Source organism: Nanorana parkeri, unplaced genomic scaffold, assembly GCF_000935625.1.
Source record: "Nanorana parkeri isolate BGI_ZX_2015 unplaced genomic scaffold, ASM93562v1 scaffold1041, whole genome shotgun sequence".
NCBI lineage: Eukaryota > Metazoa > Chordata > Amphibia > Anura > Dicroglossidae > Nanorana > Nanorana parkeri.
Window position 1 is genome coordinate 120,353 of NW_017307309.1, and position 12,899 is coordinate 133,251.

The following is a 12,899-nucleotide window of genomic DNA, read 5'->3' on the forward strand; positions in this document are numbered from 1 at the left end:
GAGAGATCGGGGCAATGTATATAGAGAGGGGGCAATGTATATAGATAGGGGGCAATGTATAGAGGTGGCAATGGAGAGAGAGATGCAAGATGGGGAGGACAATGTGCATATAGCGAGATGGGGAGTTTATATTTATATATGAGAGCGGAATAAGGTATATGTAGAGAGGGGTGCAATGTATAAAGAGTGTGTGTGTGTGGGTTTGTGGGGGTTATAACCGGTCGCCGGATAGCACCGGATCGGTATCCAGCAGGCCCCCAGTCTCTGCGCCGGGAGTGTCATCCGACACTGGTGGGATGCCTTCAATCTGTGCAGGGCACAATGAAATCTCAAGACTATCAAATATTTCTAGAGCAACATAATGACCAGTCAGAACACTCTGTCTCAGTCACAGTTCATGGGTCCTCCAACAGGATACTGACCCAAAACACACAACAAAAAGCACCCAAGAATGGCTAAGAACAAAACATTGGACTATTCTGAAATGGTCTTCTATGTGCAAGCCATTTTATTTTTTTTATTTTTTTATTTCTGTTCAGTCAAAAATCAAGGGCAAGCTCTGATTTTATTAACTATGGCGTAAACAACTATGGATGGAAATTACTTTGGTGAGTTTTAAGTCATTTCAGAGAAAATTGTGGATTCTTCTGTTTTCCTGGAAAAGTACCAACACATTTGTCCACATTTGTATCTCCACACTGAGAAGGAATGGGGAAAAAAAGATTCTAGTGAAAAGCCATATAGGTTCTGTAGTGGGCAGACTTATTTGTGTCAGGCTAGGAATAGGAAAATGCTCACAGGTACTTATGATGAGGGTGATGGCAGAAATGTCCTGAAAAAGGGGCCGAGGGTTAGTCGTGGTGTGTATATGGTGAGGTAAAGAGAAGTTGATCACTGTTGTGGTGGTTTGTGTGTTCTACCTCACAGGTCAAAACAGAGGGACAAAGGGATATGTGACAGGTGGAGGGTCTGCTACTATGTAAGGATACATATAGTGCCTGTTTCAGCAGGGAAAAGATTTGATTTATGGGTGTTACCCACAAAAAAGAGCATTCTCTATTCAGGCTTTGCTCCTTTATGTTGCAAGAACAGCTTGAAGCCAGGCACGTGGAGAGTGTATATCCATGTCTGTCTGGCCTACGCAGACAGGACGCTGAGCCAGACTGACATCTGAGAGGCTGAGATTTGAAGAGCTCTGTCCAAAGGAGGAACAGACAGAGCTGTGCTACAAGATAGCCAAGGGGGCTGAAATATGTATGCGTTTAGTGTTATGCCAAACAATTCCTGTTGCCAAACAAACCCTCCATTTTAAGCTTATTCTCACTATAGTATAAACACACACACACACACACAACATACAGTTTAACTTTAAACTGGCTTCCAGAGAGTTTGAGCACCATATAATTTACAGTAAGGCAGGTTCCAATAGTACAAAACGTATCATCTGAATGATATAGCACAATTTATACATGCTATTTTACTCTTAATTTGCTCTTAGTTCTCTGTGAAACTGTTCTTTAAACTATGACATTTTCACTGTAAAACACTGGAGGGCAGCACTTACACAAAAATGCTGAAAGTACTCGTCAGATTTGAAAATAAGATAACTTTAGTGATAACACATTTTTAGCATGGTTTCATGACCATCAGCTCATTTTAGTTTTTATGATATCTTCCTCATCAATAGACACACCTCCTATGTGTCTATATTGTGCTTCTTACAATGGCACAAAGCTTTAATGGAAAATCTATTTACAATATTCAAAATTGACAACAGTGCCAGATAATAACTTCACTTTCTAAGAATAGCTTCACTTTCTTTGTCAGCCAAAAATATCAGTGAGATGCAAAAACATATTAGAAAGAATAATGTTATAATTCATAAATTAGTATTTGTTAGTGTAAGGGAGCTGGTTGCATCCTGTTCTGTAAAAATAGTGATAATGATATGGCTTCACCTGCAGCAGCTGTTTTTTTCCTTCAGTTTGGTGCACCTGCTGGTACTTAGATGCTCATTTCACTTTGGTATCATATTCATTAGACATGTGTGATTCCTTTCGAAAAGATTCATTATTCGGACAAATTTTTGGAAATTCGTACATTCGGATGTATGCAAATTACAGAAATAATGAAAGCAAAGGAATACAAATTTCCGATACCAAACATTTCAGATGCATCTGAATTTCTTTCCCGAAGTTTTGTTGTGTAAAGCATAAACTTAAAAAAAAAAAATCTAAACACCCAAAAGTCTTACCAGGTGCTTTTTAGGTCTGGAAGTAATTTTAAGCAGGAGCCTGACCCCCTTAACAACGAATTAACGAAAAATCCGAATGAAAACAAAAACACATTTTTTGCCAGCGTACATGTCTAATATCCATAGAACTGGGACACTTGCCAGGACCCCAAGAAGGAGAGTTCAAGTAGCATGACATAGGATCCTGAGAAGGTAGGAAACCCATATCTGGATGGCATCACAAAACATTCATCTGTACAAATGAACTTTTCTACCAATATGAAAACAAAAAATCATGTGCGTTTGCCTTGGTGAACTATAGACAATCTGGCATTTGATTGTTTAACATGTTCAGATCTCTGGATATGCCACACCATTAACAAGCCATCCCTTTTTTTCACCTTTCAAAGGAATGCATTAAAATTTTGGTCTCATTTGACCACAGCACTTTCTCCCAATCATTCTCTAAATCATTTAGATGTTCATTGGCAAACTTCAGACGAGCCTGTACACATAACTTCTTGAGGAGGCGTGACCTTGCGGGCGCTGCAGGATCTCAATCCATGGCGGTGTATTGTGTTACTAATGGTTTCTTTGGTGACTGTGGTCTCAACTGCCTTGAGATCATTCACAAGCTCCTCATGTGTAGTTCTGGGATGATCCCTTGCTTTTCTCATGATCATCCTTGCCCCATGAGGCAAAATCTTGCACGGAGCTCCAGACCAATGGCGATTGATGGTTATTGTGTATTCGTTCAATTTGCGAATAATCGCTCCAACAGTTTTTTCCTTCTCACCAAGCTTAAAGTCTTGTAGCCCATTCCAGCCTTGTGCAGGTCTACAATCTTGTCCCCAACGTCCTATGACAGCTCTTTGGTCTTCCCATAATAGTGAGGTTTGAATGGAAGAAAGAGATTCTGTGGACAGGTGTCTTTTATATACATAACGAGTTGTCGTTAGGAGCACCTTCTCAAATTAAAAGGACTAATCTGTGTACCACATAGCCAGTCTATGGGAGCCAGAATTAATGTTGGTTGGTTGGGGATCAAATACCTCTTTTACTCACTGAACTGCAACTCAATGTATAACATTTGTATCATATGTTTTTTTCTGGGCTTTTGGTTGATATTCTGTCTCTTTCATTTAAAATACACCTATTATAACAATTATAGACCTTTCATTTCTTTGTAAGTGGGCAAACTTACAAAATCTGCAGGTGATCAAATAATGAATTTCCACACTGTATATAGTTAATTCACATGTAATATATGTTATCATTCTTGAACCTCAAAGTCCATATGTTCATTTTGTTAGAAAGTGCTGTAGAAATAATTGTATTACATTAAAGGTACATTAAAGGTGCTGTATGTATAATCCTCCACAGGTTATGTTCTATTAAATCTTGGTGTTTCTTGGGCATTGTTCATTTCTTTAGAGTACAAAAACATAATAACATAATTGTAGATGCAGTAAATTATTCCTTTTTGGAAATTTGCTTTGTAAAAAGGGTTATACACATGGATTGGTTTTCAATGTTGTTATCTTATGTTGTCCATGATCCAATATATTATTACTATTATACTATTCTTTTGCTTCACTTTGGCCTCCAGTCATAATTAGGTATACATCTCAATTAAAATTCCCAATATTCTTTTTCCTCTCTCCCCCTTTTTTTTCTATTCATTGTCAATTAAGTAAAATAGTTTTGATCTGGGTCTGAATAGTAGGTGCCACACCCCTAGAATTTGTAACAAGAACAGAAAGTGGGGTTTTAAAAGCACCAAAAGAAAACTCCACAAAACAATTAATTTTAATTGTGTTGATTTAAGAAACTGGATCCAAAATCCATTTAAAAGTCAGCTAGGTAGATAGCTCCCTGTATTCTCACTCCATGTATACCTTTCCTACAGCATGATTTTAACATATCTAAATAAATATAGAGTGCGTGATAATTAACATGATATCATTGCAAAAATCAAGGATAAACATCAAAATAACAGTCCATTGTATGCTGTGATGCTGCAAGAGGTTGAGAGGTTTGCAGATGGAGGAGCTGGTACAACGTTTCGCGCACACAGGCGCTTCTTCAGGGAACAGGGAATATCTGTGTAATTTTAAAATAAGGAGCATAGTAAACATCCGTGGTTCTCTTTAAGGTAATAATATAATATAACATCAGGTTAGGTTTCCACCTACCAATTTGCATATGCTGATATATGTATGTGTCTGGGCGGGTCTATCCGAGCCGCGCACCTGCGCAGTCCCCCCTAGGGATGGGAGGGGTACAGTATGAGCCAAGTCCCAATATTGAGTCAGAGGTAAGAGGTGGGAGACACAGTACAGGCCTAGGAAAATATGAAAAGGGTATAATAATAGGCCACAGTCCAATTCAAATGGCGATCATGGCTAATAAATATATAGAGGAGTCCTCCTTTCATTCATAGCAAGGTGTGTATATATAAGGCACGGCAGCCAGCGTAACTTACATGTGAGGAGTGTTTCAGTCAGTTAATCTGTTGGCCGAACAGTTGAAGAAGATAGGGCAGTGTACCGAGCACGGATGTCCGCCTGCTTGTCTCCAGAGATTAAGTCCTCCGATTACCCCCACGCCACCCACATCCAGCGCCGCCGCCTCCCGGTCGCAGACTGATGTCGGTGGCTCACGCGGGCGCTATAACGGTATCTGGCGCAATGACGTCAGACATGTCGTCGCGCCGTCTGGGTAAACTCCACTCACATGATACGCCCCTACCAGAGAGCTCTGGTGGAAATGAAAAGGACTTGTTTAGATGTTTAGGAAGAAGGGGGAGGGTCCTCTCAATCTAGGGGAGTTGGCTAGAGCAGGGCTCAGAATTTCCACTCGCCCGCTCGCATTTGGCGAGTGGAAATTAAGAGAGGGCGAGTGGAAATTCAGTCAGGCACGCGGTCACGGATCGCGTACCTGACTATGAGAGCAGCCGCTCCTTGCTGTCCTGTCCTGGCTCCGTTCCTTTCGGCCGGAGCATACTGATTCACTGAATCACTAGAAGATGGGAGGAGCAGCCAGGCTAATTTTTTATATGGATTCTTGTTTTGTGGAGTTGTCTTTTGGTGCTTTTAAAACCCCACTTTCTGTTCTTGTTACCTATTCATTGTCAAGTCTATAACTTTTCTGGTGTTTATCTGGCTTGTATGGTTTGGACACTATTAACTTGATAAGTTTTATATGATTATAACTGATTTACTTGTTCCCTACCCCTGACTCCACCAACTATGATATTGTTCCTTGTTAAAACGCAATAAACTAATTAAATAAAAAAAAAAAATATGCTTTTAAATGTTTGTATACAGTACGCATGTGCATTCTTATGGCTCCATTGCATGTGTGTCACAATTTGGGAACTGGAGCACCAGGAATAGTAAACTCCGGGTCTTGCAGAGCAGTATATATAACGGAATTAGAATTGTGCAAGGATACAGGTATCTGAAGATGCAGGGACCACACAACAAACGCAGGTGTGCCAGAGTCGCAGGATCTAAGGAGCCACCTGGTCTTCACCGGAGCCACTGATGGTGTGGCTGTGGAGCTGCAGGGCAGCTCCCAGGTTGTGGCTCTCTGGGCTTTTTTTCACACCAAATCTGCATGAGCTTCCACACATGCAGTGCTGTGTGTTTTGCTGCGTTTTTGCCGCGTTGTTTTGTTTTTTTTTAGCCTAAAATGGGCTTTCAGTGCATTCCAGGGTGTTTGCATGTGTTTCCAATGCGTTTGCATGCCTTTTGGTGCATTCCAGAGCAGAAAAAATAGGGCATGCTGCAGTTTTTCCACATGCTCTGGAGCTGAAGGCTGTGGTGTGAACTACAGCCCAAAATACAATTGAAATACATTGGATGCAGTTTTGATCCGTTCTGTAGCTGCTCTGCACCTGCCCTCTGACACACCCGTGCAGGCACAGTGGCAGAGTGTACTCAGAGACTACAGCACACTGGACAAGACACAGGGTACAAGGTATAGAAAAGAGCCACTAGAGGGAAGACTCAGGAAACATGCGTGACACAGAGAGCAGATAACCGAAGGGAACACACAACAGGTGTACCCACAGGAACAGCTGAGGGGAATGCACAGCAGAAAGGAGGGAGGTGCACTATAGTGCAGAGCAAAATAACCACAGGGAGCCAGAGCAGGAAGCAAACTACAAGACAGAGGTATCCAGGAAACACAGAAGTGCGAGACTGCGTGGGACAAGCAGCCACACAAGAGAACAGACACTCATGAGGACAGGTGCAGGGGCTCACATAGGGGAGGATAACCAACCACTAGCAGGACAGCTGGATCTCACAGGGAGCACAGAGAATCACAGCACACATTGGGAGAGTGAATAGGCCAGAGACTACGGCATACAGAGATATGTGCACAGAGGAAGGTGCTAAGTACAGGCACTCAGAAGAGAGCATAGATATGGTGGGGGGAAATGTAGAAACATGGTAGGAGACCAGCACACATGAACTACACAAAATGGGAACACAAGAACCAAGATAAGGGGGCATAGCCAACAGGGAGATCATGAACAAAGGGGGAATGGCCAACAGGGAGATCACAAGCAAAGGGGAAATAGCCAACAGGGAGATCACGAGCAAAGGGGGAATAGCCAACAGGAAGATCACAGACACAGGAGAATCAGCACAAAGCTGGGATCCAACAAGGTAAACTAGCACAGGAGATCACAGGAAACCAACACAAGAAAAGCAACAAGTGAGAGAGTGCTAAATAGGGGAGGAAGTGTGCAGATTGGCTGCAGCCCTGTGGAATACCATAGTCTGACAGCCAAGCACCAGGGACCCACATGAAAATCTGGCATGGATTGCTGGACATTGTGACAATGTGTACCTTTTAAACATTAAAAGATCCTTTTTTACAGTGTGCATTTTTGGTACATACCCCTCTGTGCGTTGCACTAATTGAATTCCTTTTTAACATGTGCTGAATCTAACTGAATAAACATGAAATACATGCACAAAGAAAGCATCTGTATCCATGCAAGTTAATTTACAGGGCTTCAGTAAGGCTGAACTCCAGGAAGATAGCTAAATGCAAGATTAAAACATAAAACTGTATGGTCTCTATATTCAAAATATATGTAACAGAGCTCAGCCAATTGTGTCATTCAGATACCACTGTTAAACAACCAAGTCATCACCTCACTTTCACCACTGCAGTTTCAGCAATACAACTTAGTTGCTGACCTGCCCCTAGACTACTGATGGGGCAATAAAAGAGCAGCATCACCACACTAATGAGGTCATGAGGAAATACTGTCCATTATGTCAGTTACAGATTAAATACAGTTCTGAAAGGGAGGTGATCTTTCCTGCATTTTAGAGGGCAAAACTGAGGCCTACTAAGCCCCCGCCACTTTCACTAAATTTGTTTCATTGAAGAAAAAAAAAACACATTACAATTCTTCTTCAATTCAGAGAAAAGGAAGACATAAAATAAGAGAAAGGGGTAATTTCTATCTTTCTCGATTTTTCCATCCATCCACAAAAGTGGCAGGCCTCATTCCTAGAAACTAAGCAAAATCCAAAATATTTTTGCAGGGTAGCTGAAAACAAGGCAATCTTTTTACCAAAATAGGATTATAAAATTAAATATAAATACTTATAGAAAACTAAAGTGCATGTATCCTGTATATACTTATAGAAAACTAAAGTGCATGTATCCTGTATATACTTATAGAAAACTAAAGTGCTTGCATCATAACCCCCAAACTTGTATAAACTCTCCCAGGTAAAAATTCATTACAAATATCCAACAAATATAAAAATCAAATTGTGCAATTCCACCTGTGTATCCACAATGCAGCACGGTGGATAAAAATCAATGATTTTTTTTTTTTATCGGATTTTTTAAAATTTAAATACGATTTTTTGGATTTTTATCAAATTTATTTTAGTAAAATGCTTTTGGAGGAAAAATACATCTAAAAGATAGTATTCCATTTAAGATACATTAATAATTTAGTTTATTCAGCATTATATGGAGCTTAGTTATGTAGCATGAGGCTGTATTTTCTGCAATATTTACATTTTTGGTAAACTCATTCAATGAATCCAAGCTCTGCAAGCTGCACTGCATTGATGCATTGACACAATTTCACAGTACGTAACCAAGAGATACATCATACAACAAAGTTCAGGAATATTCCTTTATTCCTCCTATTATTGTTTTGCAAATCCACTCACCTGCTGCCCGCCACGTCCCTCACCTTGTTGTGTCTCTGCTGCATCACAAGCCGCCCTATTAAAGTAAATGGGACTGTCGGTGAGTCAACAGCGGGTCATAAGGGGAGCCGCTGCGGGACAGAGATGATAGTTGCTCTTTAAAAATTATGATTTAAATAGAGTTGCTTTAAATCAAGCCTTTTTACTAGTGATTTAAATCAAATCCACCCTGCAATGCAGTGTGATATATTTCACATAAAACAATCCAAAAGTCACTTCTTATGGTGCCCAGGTGCCTTTATTCAATACGGCACTCGTCAGATTCTTTAGACCACTATTAGATGGTCCAAAAACGCTCAATATGTAATCCCTAAGGATCCGGCTCCTTCCCATTTCCAAACAATAAATGGCTGCTTCATCCGTTTAGAGTTGGCTCTTGTGACTCTCTATCCCTTAGAGGAAAGATAGACACCACATAATGTAAAATACTATTAAACTTTAATAATATATTCTTGAAACACTTACATTAAAATTCCACAAGCAGCGCTGCATTAAAAAACTCCCCCGTCGAGACACTTCTCTGGTCAGTGATCTCTCGATCCTGTTCCTGTGCTATCAATCACTTCTCTACTCTGAAGATTCCCGATACCAACGTGATGACGTGTAGCATGTAGACTCCTTCCTGCTGCGTTTCGTAGTGTACACGCCAACTCCATCCTCTTTTATATGAGCTGACCCCTGTTCTATTCTACTCCAACACCAGATGTCATTAAAGTAACAGTGTAAATACATGAATACAAGAATCAGGTACTATATTCCAATCTACCAATAGATGGCGTCTGTCCACACAGTTCTATCAAAAATGAACGCAGACATTTATAAGAAAAAAACATGAACAGAAAAAAAAGGAGAAAAAAATAATGTTTAAATTGTTAATTTTAAAATATATGTCAAATATTAAGACTGATGAACCCTTTATAAATATTCAATTATTAACATTTGTTATTAAAAACAGAGGGGATAAGTTATAAATTGTAAATTATAGGGATGCACAGATATATCGGCCGCCGAAACATATCGGCCGAACACTCAGAGGATTCTTGTTCATTGATAACAGGGGATACAGAAAAAAAGATTGAGGACTCCGTGTTCTCAATCTCTTTTTATATTTTAAAAGGGAAATATCAGGGGTCTGTTTAGACCCCTGATATTTCACCGAAGCCCCTAAAAGTAAAGTAAAAAAAAAAATATTTAATAAAAAATGAACAAAAAATAAATATAAAAAAATTTAAAAGTTGCACCTCTAGTAAATTATATTACCTGCTATTTATTTTGGAGACAATCCAAGACTTTTCTTGGATTGAACAAGTTATTTTCCCTATTTATTACCTTCTCCTATCCATTTCTCAACTATTATTAATAAAACTGTTTAAATCTAGTTCTATATTCAAACCCCTGGGCTTCATTGTATCTAATAAAAAAATCAATTTAGTTTTATTCTGGGAATTTATGCTGGTTCTATTAGTACCCTTCCAATGAGTGTAGATTCTATCAATACCATAAAGAATGAGCCCCGTCGGGTCTTTGTTATGGGCATCTCTGAAGTGTTTCGACACACTGTTTATCAAACCCATTTCCAATATTATTAAAAAAAGAGAAGGAACAGAAAGGAGATAAACATGCGGTATGTTGTGTGACTAATTATACAGTGTAATACAAGGGTCTGGAAAATATTTTTTGCAAACAAGGGTAGGTGCTAAAAATGGACAGGATTTTAGGCCCACTTATTCCAAAGAGGCCCAGGGTAATTTATAGGAAGGCCCCTGCCCTAAAAGATAATTTGGTACATAATGTGGTAGACTCCCTACCAAAAATAAAGACCTTTTTTGGGGGTGTGGGATTCTAAAACTTGTTACCTACGCATTGGAATGCCTGTGTAGCTACCAATACGTGGGTAGGACCAGAGAATTACGAATTAGGGTTAAAGAAAACATTAATAATACTGGAAATGGGTTTGATAAACACAGTGTGTCGAAACACTTCTGAGATGTCCATTAGAAAAACCCGCACTCATTGGAGGGGTTTCTAATAGAACCAGAATGATTTCACAGAATTAAACGACATTTTTTTTTTATTAGATACAATGAAGCCCAGGGGTTTGAATATAGAACTAGATTTAAAACAGTTTTATTAATAATAGTTGAGAAATGGATAGGAGAAGGTAATAAATAGGGAAAATAACTTGTTCAATCCAAGAAAAGTCCCGTGTTTCCTCAACCGGAATTCCCTTTACAATCTCCAGAATAAATAGCGGGTAATATAATTGTTCATTTATAACTTAAAAAAGTAATTCTGACTAAACGCATCAGGAAGGAGTCTACACGCTAATGTCATCACATTGGTATCGGGAATCTTCAGAGTAGAGAAATGATTGATAGCACAGAAACAGGAACGAGCTGTCACTGACTGGAAAAGTATTGCACGCCTAAGGGGGGAGTTTTTTAATGCAGCGCTGCTTATTGAATTTTAATTTAAGTGTTTAACGTATATATTATTAAAGTTTAATAGTATTTTACACTATGTAGCGTCTAACTTTGCTCTGTAGGATATGAGAGAGTCACAAGAGCCATCTCTGTACGGATGAAGCAGCCATTTATTGTTTGGAACGGGGAAGGAGCCGGATCCTCAGGGATTACATATTTAAAAAAATTTTGGACCATCTAATAGTGGTCTAAAGAATCTGATGAGTGCAATATTGAATTTGAATAGGAGGCACCTGGGACTAACACTGAGAAGCATCTGATTGTTTGAAGTGGAGCACAAGTTTCACTATACACAAGTGTTGGGAGAATTTGAAACGATCATTCACTATGATGCATAAGAAGTGGCTTGTGGATTGTTTTATGTGAAATATATCACACTGTATGGTGGATACACAGGCAGAATTGCACAATTTGATTTTTTATTTGTTGTATATTTATAATATTGAATTTTTACCTGGGAGAGTTTATACAAGTTTGGGGGTTATGATATAGGCACTTTAGTTTTATATAAGTATATACAGGATACATGCATTTTGGTTATATAGAAGTATTTATATTACATAGTATTTGAGGTTGAATAAATACATAAGTCCATCAAGTCCAACCTATTGTGTGCATGTATATGGTTCTACTGATGTGTGCGTATGTACAGGTCCCTGTGTGATCGCATTTCTAATTTATCAGCCTGGAAATTAACTGGACAATCAATCAGCATATAATACATGTCATTTTAACAAAAACACACATTTAAACACAAAGTAAAAATTCTAAAGATGACCCAAACCCCCAATGTCAGTCTTTAACCGTATACATTTTGTTAAATGCATATCCATTTTATTACTGCAAGATGTCTAGAGATACAGGATTTTTTTAGCAATTAAAATATCTTAATACATTTGCTGCTTTTGGTCAGCACCAAACCAAAGACCTATCTACCCAACCCAAATACTTTCCAAGATGACCTAGCCAGACTGTAATATATAAGATTTAGAGGCCAGATGCAAAGACAGTACTTCACATTCATAGGGTAGATGTTCAAGTCTAAATACTTCTCATAAAAACAAGGGGAAAATGGCAAACATGCTACTGTGGTATCTATCTATCTATCTTGCTGTGTTGTCCAGACCTGTGGTTAGGTGGTTATCTCAAGGTATACTATAATTTCAACAATTATAGAAACCTGGTGTGCTGTGCTTCTTTTACCAGCCTTTTGACAAAGTTCACACACCCCAAACAGCATTCTTTTATTATGAAATATTTACAGTTAAAGCATGAACTGAATGTTCAATTTAAAACAGAGCTGTGCCTATTTGGATATTGTCTTTAATTGGTGTTATGAAGTCACTAAGACACTAGGGCTTTATCTCATCATTACACATCCACCTGTTACAATTTAAGATGTCCCAAATAGAATTAATAGTGTAAAACAGTCAGAGATGATGAATACCAGATATTTCTGAAGATAACTGGGAGGACATCTGGAGCTCCCACTAGTTGGTTTCTCTGGGAATCAATAACAAATTGTCCATCTGGTATATTTGTCCCCCTCCAGACTGTACAAAAATGTGCAGGAAGCAAGAATTAGCATACCGAGATTATTTTCTTGTGAATCAATCAGTCAGCTGTTATTGAAGTCTGGGATGTACTGAACTAAAAAGCTCTGTTGTTACCTTTCAAGGAAGAGTCCAAAATATGTAGTTATATACCTGAAAATGTAACCAAACAATGAAGGATTCTGCAACTTTGGATGAACATAGTGTAGGAAGAGTCTTTCATCCCCATGGGAGTTAAATATAAACATATTTTTGATTTGGAAAAACATGAACAGGAGAAACCATGAGACAGAAGTTGACTACAGTTGAACAGTTACACATATAATGGTCAAGATAGTGCTAAACTAAACAATAGAGAATTAAAATACCTTCT

The 12,899-nt window shown here is 38.8% G+C and overlaps 1 protein-coding gene across 1 annotated transcript in view; it reads right to left on the reverse strand.

Annotated features, from left to right (window-relative positions):
* LOC108796020 (calcium-activated potassium channel subunit alpha-1-like) overlaps positions 1-12,899 on the reverse strand; it is a gene marked incomplete at its 3' end in the record, with an annotated part of 400,113 nt that overhangs the window by 119,104 nt on the left and 268,110 nt on the right. The gene's annotated exons all lie outside the window — the stretch shown is intronic.